Below are 15,885 nucleotides of genomic sequence, written 5' to 3'. Positions count from 1 at the left end.
AACCTCGGCATTACATGAACGAAGATGAACTTCTACATGGATGAACTTCGTTCTTGTGCTCAAATCTTATTTTAGAGGTGTCCATCTAATATGACCAATTTATGGCTCAATAAAAGGGGAGAATGAGGCTTACTTAATGTGCATACATAGCTGGATGTTAATGTTTTTTCATTAAGGTTAATTTTTATGTAAATTTATCCTGCCTTAAGGCAAAGATATACCCATATTGGCATTCCTCAACATCCTCTTATCAATAATGTCATTCTCACCTGAATGTCCATTTAGAATATGTGGGTCTTGAAGCAAAAATTTAGATCCCAGTTTTAAGTGACACCAGATGATTTCAAGACAGCAGCTGGACGTAGGAAAGCCATTGCCTGGAGAAATATCAGCTCCGACAAACCAACAGCGTGTTGCCACATTGCCCACAAAATTGGCAGAATTACAAGGCACAGGCTTGATAACAAGAACTTTGCTACAGTCAGCTTGTTTTGTGTCCATTATCACTGGCAGAATACAGGGTTCAGTTAGTCTTGCGTATGATGATATGGCCAAATACGATAGAAGAGGTTCTGGCTCATCAGATAAGAATCGAAGTATAAGAACATTGTTATGCATATCTCTGTGCTTGTTGTTATTTGTTAACTATTATCTCTGTGTGTAACCAAAGTATGAAGTTGTAAAACCTGATTTTTTGCCTTGAATAGGCACCGGAGAGTTGTCAGCAGCTAATACATAAAATGTGTTGGATTTAAAGAAAGCTGGTGTTATGGTTGTATTTTTTTTAATTATTTGACCAAATCTGTTTATTCTGTCTAAATAAAGGCTTTTCAGCTGAGTCTGTTCAATGCAATTTCTATTTCCATTGTTGCTCAGTTATCAGCATTTTCTCATACATATCCCCATGGGGTTTTTGCAGTATATTATATGAGGACCTGGCATGTTCCCTAACAGAAAGTTTTATGCCAAATCTTTATAAAGACTCACATTTTTAATGTAAGAAATAGCTCCAGATATAAATCTGTTGCTGATTTATTCCCTTGTCTTGTTTTTGGCTCCTATCTCTGACTACAGCAATAGCCTTATTCAGTACTATTTTGTTCTCTATTTCAAAACCACGGACAAGTGGTGCTGATGTTCTGTAATCTTTCTTTTGCTTTTTGAGTTGATTATGACCAGTATATAAGACATATTCTGACTCAGTTAAGCTTTCAAATTTATTTTTTTTTTTAATTCAGTGAAAAGAAATCATAACAGAATTTCAGACGCGGTAGGGAGTTTAATTATTTTTGTCTCTTTCAGTAATATATTCACCAGTTGGAGCCTTTTCTGTGAGGAATCTTGATTGAAATACTGTTTAATTTCTTAGCTGAAATTCAGCAAGTGAAATAAGTATCAGGGAAGAGCAGGAAAAAATGAAGATTGATTTTAGGAAGCCACTTGGGAACAAAAGTGATCAAAGGACATGTATTGGAATTGTGATTCTTCCATAAATCGGTGGTTTAATCTTGGCATTATAGACAGGAAATCTGTTGAACATATTTAACCAGATTCTCTCACTTATTTTGTTCTATAGGTGTCATCTGCAAACTTCAGGAGTGTGCCATCTCACAGCCATAAGTCCTTGTTGAACTTATTTTGTAAGAGATAAAGGTATTAAAAGGGAAAGATCTTAGTATGTCCTGTGTGGTACTGCATTTGTTATCAGCACCAAGGTAGAGCATGAGCCGCCGATCTCACCACCTCTCACTGAACCTAATCATCCAACCACCATTTCACCTGTTTGGCTGTCCACCCAGGTAGACTGTAACTTCCTATGTTAAACACAGGAATACCATGAAAGGTAGTGCTGAAAGCCTTGCTAAACTTGGGATAAATTATGATGTTCACTGCTCTCCCCATCTTCACAAGTTCAGTCATTTCATCATAAAAGATGACCGTATTGGTCAGATGTCATTCACCCTTTACAAATCCACTGGAGTTGCCAATCATCATAGCAGTCGTGGGTGCAGAAATGTGTTCCCAGGGACTGAAAACAGGCTGACTTGCTTAAATTCTCTGGCTCAGTCTTCCATATATTTTTTTCCAAATCTCAGTTATTTCAAGTCCTCAATAACTTAAAGTGAAATATGTTGACAAATACACTATGAGTTGGTTATAATAAGGAAAAATTAAAAATAATTCTTGATGCAGTTTTTTCACAATGTGCATAAGAAAATACATTCATTTAGCCAGACATTTATTATAAGCACCACATAATACTTCTACATTTATTCACATATGTACTACTGGGCTTTGCCTTCATTCATTAGTCTAGCAAAAGACTTCAAAATAGTATCATGGTCTCAGAAACTAGACTTGACTTTGTGCTAGCTGTTCCTTAAGCACTTGGATTTGGTAGAATTTTCAGACACAAATTCTTTTAACGAGAAAAGTGAATTGGTTCTTTTTACTGCTGTATATGGTTTCTTAACCTGATTTGCTGTAGCAATGGCTGACAAATGGAAGTCTCAGTGAAGAACTGCTAGACCATTCTTGAACCAAGGTCTTTAAAAGGTGATTTTGAGAAGGTTTATTTCTCAGTTGTTTTAATGAATTTATGCAAATCAGAAACAAAACACATAGCTTTTATGTATCAATCTGTTCATGAGAGGGCACTGAAAGTTTTCTCCTGCTATTTAAAATGTAATCAGTTGCTGAATGAAGTTCACAATCTTTGTATCAAGTGAATGGCAAGTAGACCAGTACTAGTGCATAGTGGTGCATTGGTCAAGCTGTGAATCAGTTTCTGAGGACCTAAAGGATGTCTTGGCATTTTGTTTTTCAAATATCTCATTTTCTGTATCCACACGTCATTCATGGTTTGAGAGATGACAGTGGAAAAAGTTACAAACTCTAAAAATAGGTAAATATATTTAGTATCTCATCTTGGAGATTGCTTTGGTTCTGATGACGTATGTTTTAAACAAGAGCACAGGGTTTTTTTGTCTTGCCTGTGTTAACTTGCTGTCCTTAAGAGGTGTACACCTTACATTATGAAATACGCACCAGGAGAAGATCAGTACTGTATTCTGAGTAAACTCTGATGTGTATTGTGTACAGTTCTGGTGTCCTCAACATAAAAAGGACATGGAACTGTTGGAACAAGTCCAGAGAAGGGCCACGAGGATGATCAGGGGACTGGAGCACCTCCTGTATGAAGATAGGCTGAGAAGGTTGTGGCTGTTCAGGCTGGAGAAGAGAAGGCTGTGTGGAGACCTCATAGCAGCCTTCCAGTATCTGAAGGGGGCCTATAGGGATGCTGGAGAGGGACTCTTCATTAGGGACTGTAGTGACAGGACAAGGGGTAACGGGTTAAAACTTAAGCAGGGGAAGTTTAGATTGGATATAAGGAAGAAATTCTTTCCTGTTAGGATGGTGAGGCACTGGAATGGGTTGCCCAGGGAAGTTGTGAATGCTCCATCCCTGTCAGTGTTCAAGGCCAGGTTGGACAGAGCCTTGGGTGATATGGTTTAGTGTGAGGTGTCCCTGCCCATGGCAGGGGGGTTGGAACCTGATGATCTTAAGGTCCTTTCCAACCCTAACTATTCTATGATTCTATGAATATGTGTATTTTACTACCCTAAGTAGTTTCTACTTACTATCGCAAACTGTGTTTTGTGATAGTGAAAGTATGAATCTAGTGTCTGTTTCAGAATAGGAACAAGGTTACACATTACATTTTAAACGGCACTTCTTAGGTTAGTGAGCCTTAAAATCTGTTTATTTTAAAATTCTTCCTGAGCTTTCATTGCCATATGGTCCTGTAATACTGTTTGACCTAAAGTGACCATACCAGAAATCATACCAGCTATGTCAGTGATTATGAACAAGAAATTTAGGAAGAGAATGCTAGGGCTAAGTTGCTTTTGATTGGTTTGAACTTCTGCTTAAGGATATCCTAAGTGACCTGTGCATAATCAGCTGAAACTTTTATTTCTGATATATCTTAAAGAATAAATCATGGAGACAGCAGAATAAGGAAAATGGTTACTCTTTGGGTGGCTGGTGTGAGACACAAGACATAATTCTGGGCCTGATATTAAGGTAAAACACAGTGTGTTATGATCATGGTCGTGTAGGAATTTTGTGTCAGGACTTTGGGTTCTGTTTCTGAAGCTGTCACAGGCATGGATGATGAAATTACAGTTAAGTTGTATTGATGTAAACTAGGATTAATCAGTTAATACAGCCCAAAATATGAATATTATTCAGCTAAAATGCTACTTAGAGCAGAGAATTCAATGCTTTGTCCTCAATATTATTCTCATATTTGGATAAGGGAGAAATTTAAAAAAAAAACAAACCCAAACATCACAATCTCTTCCCAGTTATTTTGGTGTAAAACTGGAATAATTCTTCTTTGTCAAAATGCAATTACAGAAATTTTATATTGCTGTGTGTTGAATTTTTTGCCCTGTGTCTGAAAGCTGTTCTTGCTAAAGATTGGAAAGTACTGAATAGAATAAGTAGGTCAAATAAGTGGAATGATAGTGTCCCTTGTCTTTAAACAATATTCTAATTTGACTCTAGCACAACGAAAAGAAATGAATACTGTATGTGCTCCCATGTGAGCTGTCAGAAAGATAAAACTGAATATTCTCTAAATCAGCTTTTCCATGGACAATTGCTTCATCATCATTAGTATGTATATCCTTATTAATATCTAGGCCACCCAGTTATGAGATCCTAGACTGCAGCTTTTCATAATTTACAGCTACTCCTATCATTTTCAGCAGGATTGTATGCATGACCTATCACAGAACGAACATTTGATGTATTTCTCTGAGTCTTCTCAAAGTGTTCTTTTCAAATAAGCGCTAAGAATAAATGTATCCATCTGTTTAGAAAGTTGCATTTATGCACAGTGGTGATCCTTGCCAACTGTTTTACTTAACCTAGCTGTGTGCGAAAGGGCTGGTCTCTGTAAGGTGTCTGGGAATGTGGAAATGAGACAGTTTGACAGATGAGGACAGACAAATAAACTTCCTAAGAAGAAAACTAAGAGTTAGGATCAGATTATAAAGAAATGCTTCTGAATTCTCTATTGCCCCTTGTATAAATGTATTCCATTTTCAGTCTTTCACTGTGTCTGGAAAATTTAAAGCTGTTTACAGCTCAAACGGTCTTCACCTGGTTGAAAAAGTTAGCTCGGGACCAGATGTTCAGTCATAAATAGGAAGCAGTATAAATGACTGGAATAGAGAATGGTAGGCAGATTTGCAGAGTAAGGCTAGGGGAAGCTAGGATAGAGGCGGCTAATTGTAAGTACTGGTTGCTTATGTGAAGAATAAGATAATATTGTGTAGACTGTACTAGTTTGAGTGATTGACTGAAGTGACAGCAACTGTAAAATGGAGGATTCAGCCCATTGTTCAATGAATTTGAGATATAAATTTCTGGAATGGGATTTGCCTTATGAGGTTTGGAGTTTTCAATATCCTAAAAATAACAAGTGGTTTCTTCCACAGATTTCTAGGATCCTATATCCACAGTAATAAGAATTGCTGTTCCTTGGTGTTAATAACTATTAGATACAGCTGTGTCAAAAAAAGCAGGGGGGAGGGGGGGAGTAAATGAACATCAACCAAGCAGTGAACACTGGTTATTAAGAAACACTTTCTTTATAGTCATCTCTGGAGAGATCTTGATGAAGATGGTATTTTAAGTCTTTTGTGGTGAATTAACTCTTACATAAGTAAAATCAAATTATGCTGTTCCTCAACCCAGCAGGACTTCTCAGCGCTGTGTAACTAGACTTTTTTTATTGATAAAGCAGTGTAACTTATCTGAGAAATGGTGAAACTTGTTTTTGTTACCTTTGCTAACTTAAAATGTTTGTTAATAGGTAAAAGTAGATGATACTAACCAGGTCTTCTGCAACAAAGGAAACTCTTCAATTTCTTCAAGTGAGTCAAGACACTAGCCTTGAGAGAATCATGTTGGGTGATATTAAATAGGGAAATTGAAATCAAATCTTATGTTTCTCTGTTTATCAGCATTATTCAATATCCACTCTCTAGATGTGCATAGTCTAAGCAACCCAAATAATGATGGAAATATTTTTTAAAAATCTTTCAATTGTGAACGGGTAAAAAATTACCAAGTTTCATATACATTATTGCAGACTTATCTTAAATTTCTTGGTACAGCCTGCTTGAAGTCTTTTTGTGCCTTTTCTGGTTAGGTGCCTTCATCCTATGTTAACAGCTTGTGCTAAAGCACAAGTGTTCTTAAGTAAATATATTGTGCTTCATGTGATGAGTCAAAGGCACTCATGAGACAGAACGTTCTGTTATTGAGTCACAGCTGAAGAAAATATGCAGATGGTTAATAGAAAAATCTTAATTGTTAGAATGCTGTGAAACATGAAATAATATGTAACACTGATTTGAGAAATAATTCTGTTTTCAGCACAGCCTCATGTGTAAGTGCTCTTCAAGTAACAGGATTGTATGTTCATTTGTCGTAAGCATATTTCACTGAAGACATAAAATTCAGTGGTTTATTCTGAAAGTGTAAGGTTTGAGTCACAATATAAATAGTATGCTTCAGCAAAAGCTTGCTTTATCTTTGTTTTTGCATTGTATCCTGCTTAAGCACAATCATGTAGGTGGACAGGAAAATTGTAAGCTCCTGAAACTATGAAACAAACAGGAGCAAGGAACTTTTACAGCCGGACATAGGACATATGGCAGTCATGCCTGATCAAACCAACATCTAGTCTGGAAGTAACAGAACAAATTGTATAAGGGCTTTAGACACATGCATGAGGCTAAGTAGGTCAAAAGTTCATATCAAAGAAGACTACTAGCCCTTATCAACTACCTCTTAAAAGACCCTCCTGGATATGCACAGAAGACAATGAAGATTGCATCAGCCACCGGGAGGTGGGATTTGTCTTCCTGAAATTCCTATAAGCATGTAAAAGGCTTGACTATAAGAAACTTTGACTCTGTACTCACAAATGTGCTTGCAGGATATGAAGGCATGCACCCAGTGCTGTAAATAAACCTTTGCTCCACTGACTTTGTCCCCAGTTAAATTTTTCTAAAGGTGAGTGTATTTCTCAGAACTTGCCTTTTGAAGTGATTTTTTTTTTTCCCCTAATCATTGCGTATTTTTTCATAAATAGCAATTGTAGAATGTGTCAGAAAGAAAATAAAGAGGATAATTATTATAGAAATATCTACCAAGTAAAACAACCTCAAATATGTGTTGAATCAGCAGTAATTCCAAAACCAATAACAAAATACTTATAGAACTAATATAGTTATTGGATTTGCATCTTAATTTTGTGTGTTAACAAAAAGCAACCTGCCTAATTACGTTTTTCCGTAAAACATATATTTGCTCAGGAGTCTGTAATGTAAATCCATATACATTACTGGTTAGTATTAAGCCTCATCAGCATTGGTAGGTGCTTTCCCTAACTCTAAAAAGCCAGTTTTACCAGGACGCCATCTGTATATACATACCCACAGCCTGCTTGTCACCTTGAAAAATATATCCAAAAGATGCTTTCTGATTGTGCTAAGGGATGAAAATATTTATGAAATGTGTATGATTCCAAAGTCTGCACATATAGAGGTATCAGAATACAAGCCTGGGCAAGATCAAGGGGAAAGTAGCCTCTACCTGAAGATAACTGAAGTATAACTGTTGGTGTGAAGTGATTGCCATGCTATTCTTCTGAAAGGCTGATGCCTTCAGATTAGGCTAAACTGAAAACTGGCTCTATTTAATTATCCACTTGAGGTAGCTGAAGGCTGAATCTGAAACCATTATTTGCTTCTTCAGCAAGGGAGCCCTTTGTTATTCTGAGTAGTCTCTCTGTCTTCTGAGAAGTTACTGATGTGATACAGTAAAAAGGTGTTTTTTTTTCCATGAGCTCTACATCACAGCAAAAGATTTGACAGAAACAGAGCTACAGAAATTAGTGTAAAATTTAGTTACTTGTTTTGAGAATGCTTTGCTCAGTGACCCATGAGAGCCTTGGAACTGTTACTTTCACTCAATTTTTTGTCTTCATAGTTAGTTCATTTGATAGCAGATGCAGTGAGCATTAAAACCTTCATATCATAAGTAATTATTATTTTTTGAGTTATGAAGTTTATTCCCACTACATTTTTGAGGTGTATTTTACAATGTTATAATATTCTGTATTGATAGGTACAATATGATATTCTATAGCTTTTACAGAGGCTAACAAAAGTGAATTTTCACAAAACCAGTAATCACCTACTTCGTTAACTCTGCATCTAGTTGAGAATACAAATTATGTGAGGTTTTTTTTTTAATTATTATTATTTAAAGGAAAAGGACATTGATTTCACACCTTTTGGGTTTTGGTGTTTTTTTTTGTGTTGTTTTTTGTGTGTGTGTGTGTGTGTCTCTGTGTGTATGTGTTTGTTTGTTTGAAGTTTACCAGATTTGCGCAGCAAAGTTAACCTAGCTACATCACTCTGCAAATCAGCAGTATAAACATTTTGCAGTGTAACAACAGTTACACTTTGCTATTAAAAAGGTGGAGTTATAATTTGCATTTGCAGGACCACTTACATTAGTAAATGGTATCACTTGTCTCTGCATTGTCAAAATGAGGTTGCAGAGTGCCACATGCATTGACTGGTGTGTTTTCCAAGTTCCCAGTGATTCTTTTGGGCCCCTATGAACCTTTTAACCTGAGATTCTCTTTTGTTGGAGTTGATTAAATCTTAACTGCCACTCAACAGCTTTTAAAATAACCATTATAGAATCATAGAATAATTAGGGTTGTAAAGGACCTTAAGATCATCTAGTTCCAACCCCCCTGCCATGGGCAGGGACACCTTACACTAAACCATATCACCTAAGGCCTCGTCCAACCTGGTCTTGAACACTGCCAGTGATGGAGCATTCACAGCCTCCCTGGGCAATTACATAGAGTTTAAATGCCTGTAACTTACAGGGCTCAAAACCCATGATAATCCATGATAGGAAACAAGAAATATGACTTGACCAAGCAAACATGACTTTAGCAGAAAACACAATACCAACACAAATACATGGATCTTTACTGAGGCTATTTCCATACCTGCAAACTGTGCCCCCTCTTTTATCTTAATATTTCCCCAGATGTAGATTCTGTTATGCAAAAATCCAGACCTCAAACATGAAGATACTTGGATGCAACCAGCAAGTAGGTGTGATGGTTAACACATTTTCATTCAAGTATGTTTCTTGTGAAAAAACTGAATGTTGTCTTTCTTGCATGTACCTATGTAGCTAGGGCACATGCAGTGCATGTGAGGGCTAGTCTGGTATGAGGTACATTTCTTTGCCATTTATGCATTTCACTGAATTTCCTAGCAGTGATATAGATTAGTGTTTTCAGGATTTGTAGATGTATGTGCGAATACCTAAATAACTTCCAGCCATTTAAAATTTGATTTGGATTTAAGACCAAGTGTTAAGTCTGATACTGACGCTAGCTTTTAAAGCAGCTGTAAAAACCTTAGGGAGTCATGCATGGAGATGTTTTCCCAGTTGGTTCCAAGGAGAACATATTATTTTAAAAGAAAAGAAAAAGGTCTTGAACACCCAGTAAAGTTAATGTGTGGAGGTAATTGCTTTCAATAATATTCTAGGCTGGATTAAGCTTTTAATCTATGGCAGAAAAGCTACTGAAAGCTTAAAAAAAACCCAGACTAAAACCCCTCCAAGCTTAGGGCTTGGGGCCTGAAATGACCAAAGGGTTATGAGGTGTTTTGAGCAACTGAGAGGCACTTCCCTATGGTACTAATGGAAGCAGTAAGTTTGGAATCTTGTCAGAAGAATTTTGGTGGTGAGTTGTTTCCAAGACGTGAAAAATGTAGTTGTGTTCAAAGTGGGGAGCAAGTTTTAGGAAGGCAACATAATAATATTTCCATTTTAATATCAAATGTCCAAATTGACAAAAAAAAAACAACGTGCCCCAGTGTCATCCTCTAAGTAGATCTGTATTTTGAGCCCACACAGATCTGCAAATCAGTGCAGCTGTTTTATAGATCTCATTGTTCATTTCATTGAACCTTACATAATATTGAAATAATACCATCCTAGTCAAATAAGCACATCTAGCAAAATCAGGGTATTGTTTTTTACTTAGTGCAGCTGTACTTAGAATACAATATTTAACTAGGTTAATGAGATGGCCACAATAAAAATGAATGCGCTATGGCCAGTTCTGCTACTCTGTCAAGCCTTCCTTTAGTGGAGGACTTGCTCACCTAATATACTGATTCTCAGACAGTTTCAGTACTTGAGAAAGGCTTTCTGAAAATGTCTTAAGAATAAGCTTTTCAGGGTTTATTAATAAAACCAATTTAGTTTAATCAAGGTACTTCCCTGTTTTGGAGGTTTCTCTCTTTTATGAATATAAATCCCATTTAAATCTTAGCCGAAAAGTGGCAGAAGTCAAAGAGAATTTTATTAATCCAGAGATGTTTTTGATTTCTATAACACCAAGGTTTTTTACAAGCAATTTCTCCCCTTCAGAGGAAACTGTGGCCCAGCCCAAGAATTGTAAATAAATTCTGGTATATATTAGACTGTGTTTCAGTGCTGTGCTTTCTGTAAGTGATTATCGTCAAGTGTAAAGGAGATCCATAGCATAAATGTTAAGTCTTTCTGGGATTAATGATAAACTTGCTCAGATTTGCAATTTCAGTAGTAGATCACTGAATATTTGCACCAAAAATACTTAAAGGTTTATTTAATCAAAAGTATTAAACTTTTATGCAGGATTTAATGTTGTAAGATGGTGTAAGAGATGCTTAGCTGTGATTTTGAATATTTTTATAATCCTGGACTGTCTAGAATTACTATGAGATTATGGAATTGTACTAGGGAAGTGTGGCAATGGAAACATGAGGATATTGTGATGTTAGTTAGCTTTCTTCCTGAGATGTGAGATCTCTAGGAGGAGAAGTAGATTTTGGAGACTAAGTGCAGACTCTTCAGCTTCTTCCTTGCATAAAATTTAGAATGCTTCTTAAGGTATGAAAAAGAGAAAGGCAAAGTTCAACGGAACAGTTCGCACAGTGTTGGTAACAAACATTTATTTCCCTTTAATCTTTTCAGCAAATGCACAAATCCATGTTTACCCTGATTTTAGACTATTTCCAGAATAGGCACATTTGTCTGTAGCTAATTTTTCCAATTCCATCAATCCTTTCTATAATTTTGACTGTTGCATAAAGGTACCTTAACACATAATCAAGATAGTAGAAAGCTACATTTCTTAAAACATTTAAAGTCTCAAAAATAAAGACCAGAAGTGCCTGCTGCCTTTTTCTCTGCTCAAGTAGATTGAGGAGAATGTAGATAATAAAAATGTATCCTGACTTGTATTTATGTTTTTTAAAAGTTCATTTGGAAAATTTGAACATTTCTCATAGGATCTGTAAATATACCCAAAAATAATTCTATAAACACTTAATGACATTTCTGCACTGGTCTGTTTGAGGCCAGTTCCTTCTTTCATCCCTTATTCTTCCTCTGCTCCTATTTTTTCTCTTCCTGCATTTATTTAGCACACAACAAACAGTGAAGAATTCTACTTTCAGACCATTTTAAGAAGTATAGTTTTCTTCATATGTTTTCTGTAATGCTGTATAACTTCTTAAAACTGTCATTTGACTGATATTGACCACCTGTGGGCAGCCAGCCAATCTGATTTATGTGTCCTAGCTGAAAGTAAAATGGATTCCATTTGAAAACATGATAAACCACCACTCTCTTAAACCTGCCATGAGGTAAAATTTCTTATTGTTGCCTTGGTTAATTTAATACTTATGCTTAAATTATCAGCACTCTCTAAACTGGCTGCCACCACCTTTTAAAAAGGTAGTTAGGGTTTCTTTTTTAGTAGACTGAAAATGTCTTGCTTCCCTTTGATCCAAAACAAGGATAGTAGAAGCTGTCAAATTCATTAAACAAAACCAATTCCCACTGAATTTACATGAGAATGCAAATAAATCTTCATTTTTCTGCATAGTAATCTACTTCTGAAGTGAATAATTATTTGTCCTTTGCCCTTGTCATTTAGCACAGCTAAGAAACTGGATTATTGATGATGAAAATAAGATAATGTAATTGCCCTTAAAGCACAAATTAAATTATTTGAGACATCGTCAGTAAATGAGATTACATAATTAATTATTTGGGGGAAGACAAGTTGATGTTTTTTACATTAAATTCATCATGTAACAAGACTTTTTGTGTGGTAGACCATATTATCAACAAAAACTGCTAGATGAACTGAATTTAACAGTTTTATTAGTAGTATGATATATTCTGAATAGCCTAAGGTCAGTTCTTGGAGTAGTACTGATTAGAATGTATTTTGCGTAATTTTGCATTAGTCCTTAATGGTTTCACTTTATGTTCTTTTACAGTCAAAAAATTTGGCTGAACTAATGTCCCTTTAGCTTTATAGGCTTACAAAGACTTACGGAGAGATGTATGCAATGGGTGTTGAAGTGTTAATAAACCTTGAACAACATGAGATTCTTAGATCTGAATACTATTGTGTTTTTAGTAATTAAATGATCCTGAGGGAAGCAAATACTTCAGTTTCAGAATGTCCATGTAAGGAATACATTTAACAGGTTTTGAGAGATTGTCTTGTCTGTTGCGATAGCAGAGTACTTTCTGCAGAAGAGAGCTGAATAGTCTGAGAGTCTGTTACACTGCTCATTTAAAAACTATGTTATACTTTAAACTGTCATCTCTTCATAACCTCTTCAGAAATTAAATTCAACCAGCAATTATATAAACACTAACAGACCAATTACATCCTTGTTAAGATTGAAGCATCTCTTTCTTAGAACTCTCTATAGAGAGCAGTGCAAATTACCAGAAAAGAGTATCTTCTCTTGAAGTCACAATGTGTATATGTGTAACTTGTTTTGCAGAGACCTATGTTGGAGAGAATCAAAATAAATTAAATACTACAAACCATGCATCGCTCATTGATCCATATGATCTGGATTAAGTCCTTTAAGCCTGAGAAATCAGTGGGATTGACTAGGAAGAGATGTCATAGAGAGATTTCAGTCCCTGTGAGAAATTTACAGGCTTGTTTATTTCCCTTCTCTCTGAGCTCTCATTTAATATCTTTTTGTTTGTAATGATTTCTTAAACTTATTTTTACATTTATGACAGAGGGGTTAATTCATCCTATGTGAAACTATAATTAGCAGATTATGTTTTATTTTACTATCAAGCACTTGTAATTCTCACTGAATTATGCTGTGTTGTCTGCTAACTGCCATGTTCTACTGCTGATTTTGGACACAAAGTACTCTTTGATAATTTTAAATTCACAGGAGTTCACGATACTGGATTTAGCCTTTTTTTTCTTAATAACCTGCAATTCTTTTAAATGATGGAATTGAAATTTTGTAGTGATAGGACAAGGGGTAATGGGTTTAAGGTTAAACAGGGGAAGTCCACGTTAGACATAAGGAGGAAGTTCTTTACTGGGAGGGTGGTGAGGCACTGGAATGGGTTGCCCAAAAACAAGTGGTAAATGCTCCATCCCTGGCAGTGTTCAAGGCCAGGTTGGACAGAGCCTTAGGTGACATGGTTTGGTGTGTGGCATCCCTGCCTGTGTCAGGGGGGTTGCAACTAGCTGATTTTAAGGTCCTTTCCAGCCTAAACTATTCCATGATTTTTGTGAAATGATGTTTTTTTATTTTTTTTTTTTCTACTGCTTTAAACATGCAGTGTAGTTTTCCCCTGTGCACAGAATTCAGGTCCTTTTTGTTTTTCCAAGACAGAAAAATTAAATGAGAAATTTATATGAAAATAAATTAACGTATTAAAGCTATTAACTTACTGCTGATTTGATTCTAATGAAGTCAAGTGTCCTTTTTGAGAAACATAAGGTTTGGATTTTTCTTTGAAGGGGGACTAGGAAATCTCTAGGCAACTTTTCTGGCTTGACAGAGCATCTCGAGATTAGGTTTGCTATGAATTAAAGACAAACAAAACTTCCATTTACCTTGCAAGGTGTTCTAACTCATTAGTTTTTTGGGATTCAGCCTAATGTTTCTACAATTAAAGTGGTGAACTCATATCAAAGTAATGGGAAATAAAAAGGTTAATTGTAATGTATATTCTTGGTTCTTCTTTTATAACCAGTTTGTTACAGGCTGCTTCCGGGTCAAAAGTGTAGGTCTTGAATGTTGAGATAATAGCCTTTGAAAAACCACAATCATTGATAAGTCACATTGTTCATTATAAAAATGAAGAGTTTTTAATTTGAAAAATTGCAAAGAGACTTCCTAGTAGTTATGAAATGAATCTTAATGCTCTTATTTTGGGAATCGGCAGCATTGCTTTTGATGCATATCATTAATAACGAAAAGTCTCATTCCAGTTATTAAAATCTCTCGTGTGTTCTGTACTGATGATTTTTGAGTTTTTATAGTTTGTTGCTTGCATTACTCCCCAGTGACACTGTATGTGTCGATACTCTAAGTATGTACAACTGAATAATAATATTAAAACCCAGTAACTTCCTTTGAGTGCACTGTAGAATTAAAAAAGGAAAACAGCTTTAAACCTTTAATATAATGAAAAATTATGTTGGGGCTTTAATATTGTTTTGCTTATGCTTCAGTTATTGCTTTCATTAAAGTTTTAATTTCCAGAGATATTGCTTTGATAAAATTAAGTAAACATCTTTGGTTTGTATCTTTGTACACACTGAAAATTATGTGCCTTTAGTCCTCATTTATTGCTGTCTACTTTCCATTATAATTACTTCGCCTAACACACACATATAATGCAGCAAGATGGAATTAAAATAATTCATCTATATAATGGATGGAAAATGTGTGAGGATGAAGAGTGTAATCTTCGAAATCAAGCACTGCAGAACAAGAACAGCAGGCCATAGTTTTAATTCTTTTTTCCACAGTAATGTTCTGTTTGTTCCATTGATATAGTAAGTACGGCCACACCACCCTGAAAACGCCTGATCTCGGAAGCTAAGCAGGGTCGGGCTCGGTTAGTACTTGGATGGGAGACCACCTGGGAATCCCGGGTGCTGTAGTTTTTCTGGGAAAATCTCTTGGTCCTCCTACATCATCGTTTGACCCCAGACAAGACCCAAACCTGACTCTGCTTAACTCTTGAAATCAGTCGTGGGCAAAACACACTCTGTATGCGTGTTAGCATGGTGATTCCCATCACCATCAGCAAACAAGTCTCAACAGCATTAAAAGGCCATTCAAAAACTTCAAAACTCTCAAATGTAAATGGTCTGGGGGGAGGACTGGGAGGGTAAAAGGATGTCTCCTTCACAGGTTGAGCACCTGAGAAGGAGAAAAAAGATGTGTAATTGCTAAGCACCTCCATCATATACCTCCCAAAGTATAAAGGTGGTGACCACACTGGGAACATAAGCCAGATCAGTTTCATGATCAATGATTCTATTGTATTACAAGTCATTACCATAAAGTACAATGGGACAAAAACCTTAGCCCAAGCCCCACACTTGAAAAACACTAATCCAGCAAACACCGGATGGAAGTAAGGTACGATATACTGATACTGTGAGATCAAGAGGAACAACCTTGAGAGCCAATAAATCAGCATTGTGACGAGTGACTATCAATCCAGTCAGATCTGTTCTTATCTCAACCCTTCGAGCCCCACGTTGGGTGCCAAAAAGAATTGTCGTGGTTTAAACCCAGTCAGGTAACTTGTTCACTCACTCCCTGTGAGTGGTGCCGAGCTGACAACAATCGAGGTCCGTGTCCATCCCCCGCACCGGGGTTCTCCCCTTCCCCGCTCCCGGAGGAATGGGGAGGA

At 36.2% G+C, this 15,885-nt stretch overlaps 1 pseudogene; it reads left to right on the top strand.

The window, feature by feature from the left end:
- Positions 1-15,018: 15,018 nt before the first annotated feature.
- On the top strand, positions 15,019-15,127 carry LOC134174248 (5S ribosomal RNA; annotated as a pseudogene).
- The last annotated feature ends 758 nt before the right edge of the window (positions 15,128-15,885 follow it).

Source organism: Pezoporus occidentalis, unplaced genomic scaffold (genome assembly GCF_034315485.1).
Source record: "Pezoporus occidentalis ecotype Australia unplaced genomic scaffold, CSIRO_AGI_Poc_V1 ctg59, whole genome shotgun sequence".
NCBI lineage: Eukaryota > Metazoa > Chordata > Aves > Psittaciformes > Psittacidae > Pezoporus > Pezoporus occidentalis.
This window is presented reverse-complemented; position numbering and strand designations above follow the sequence as displayed.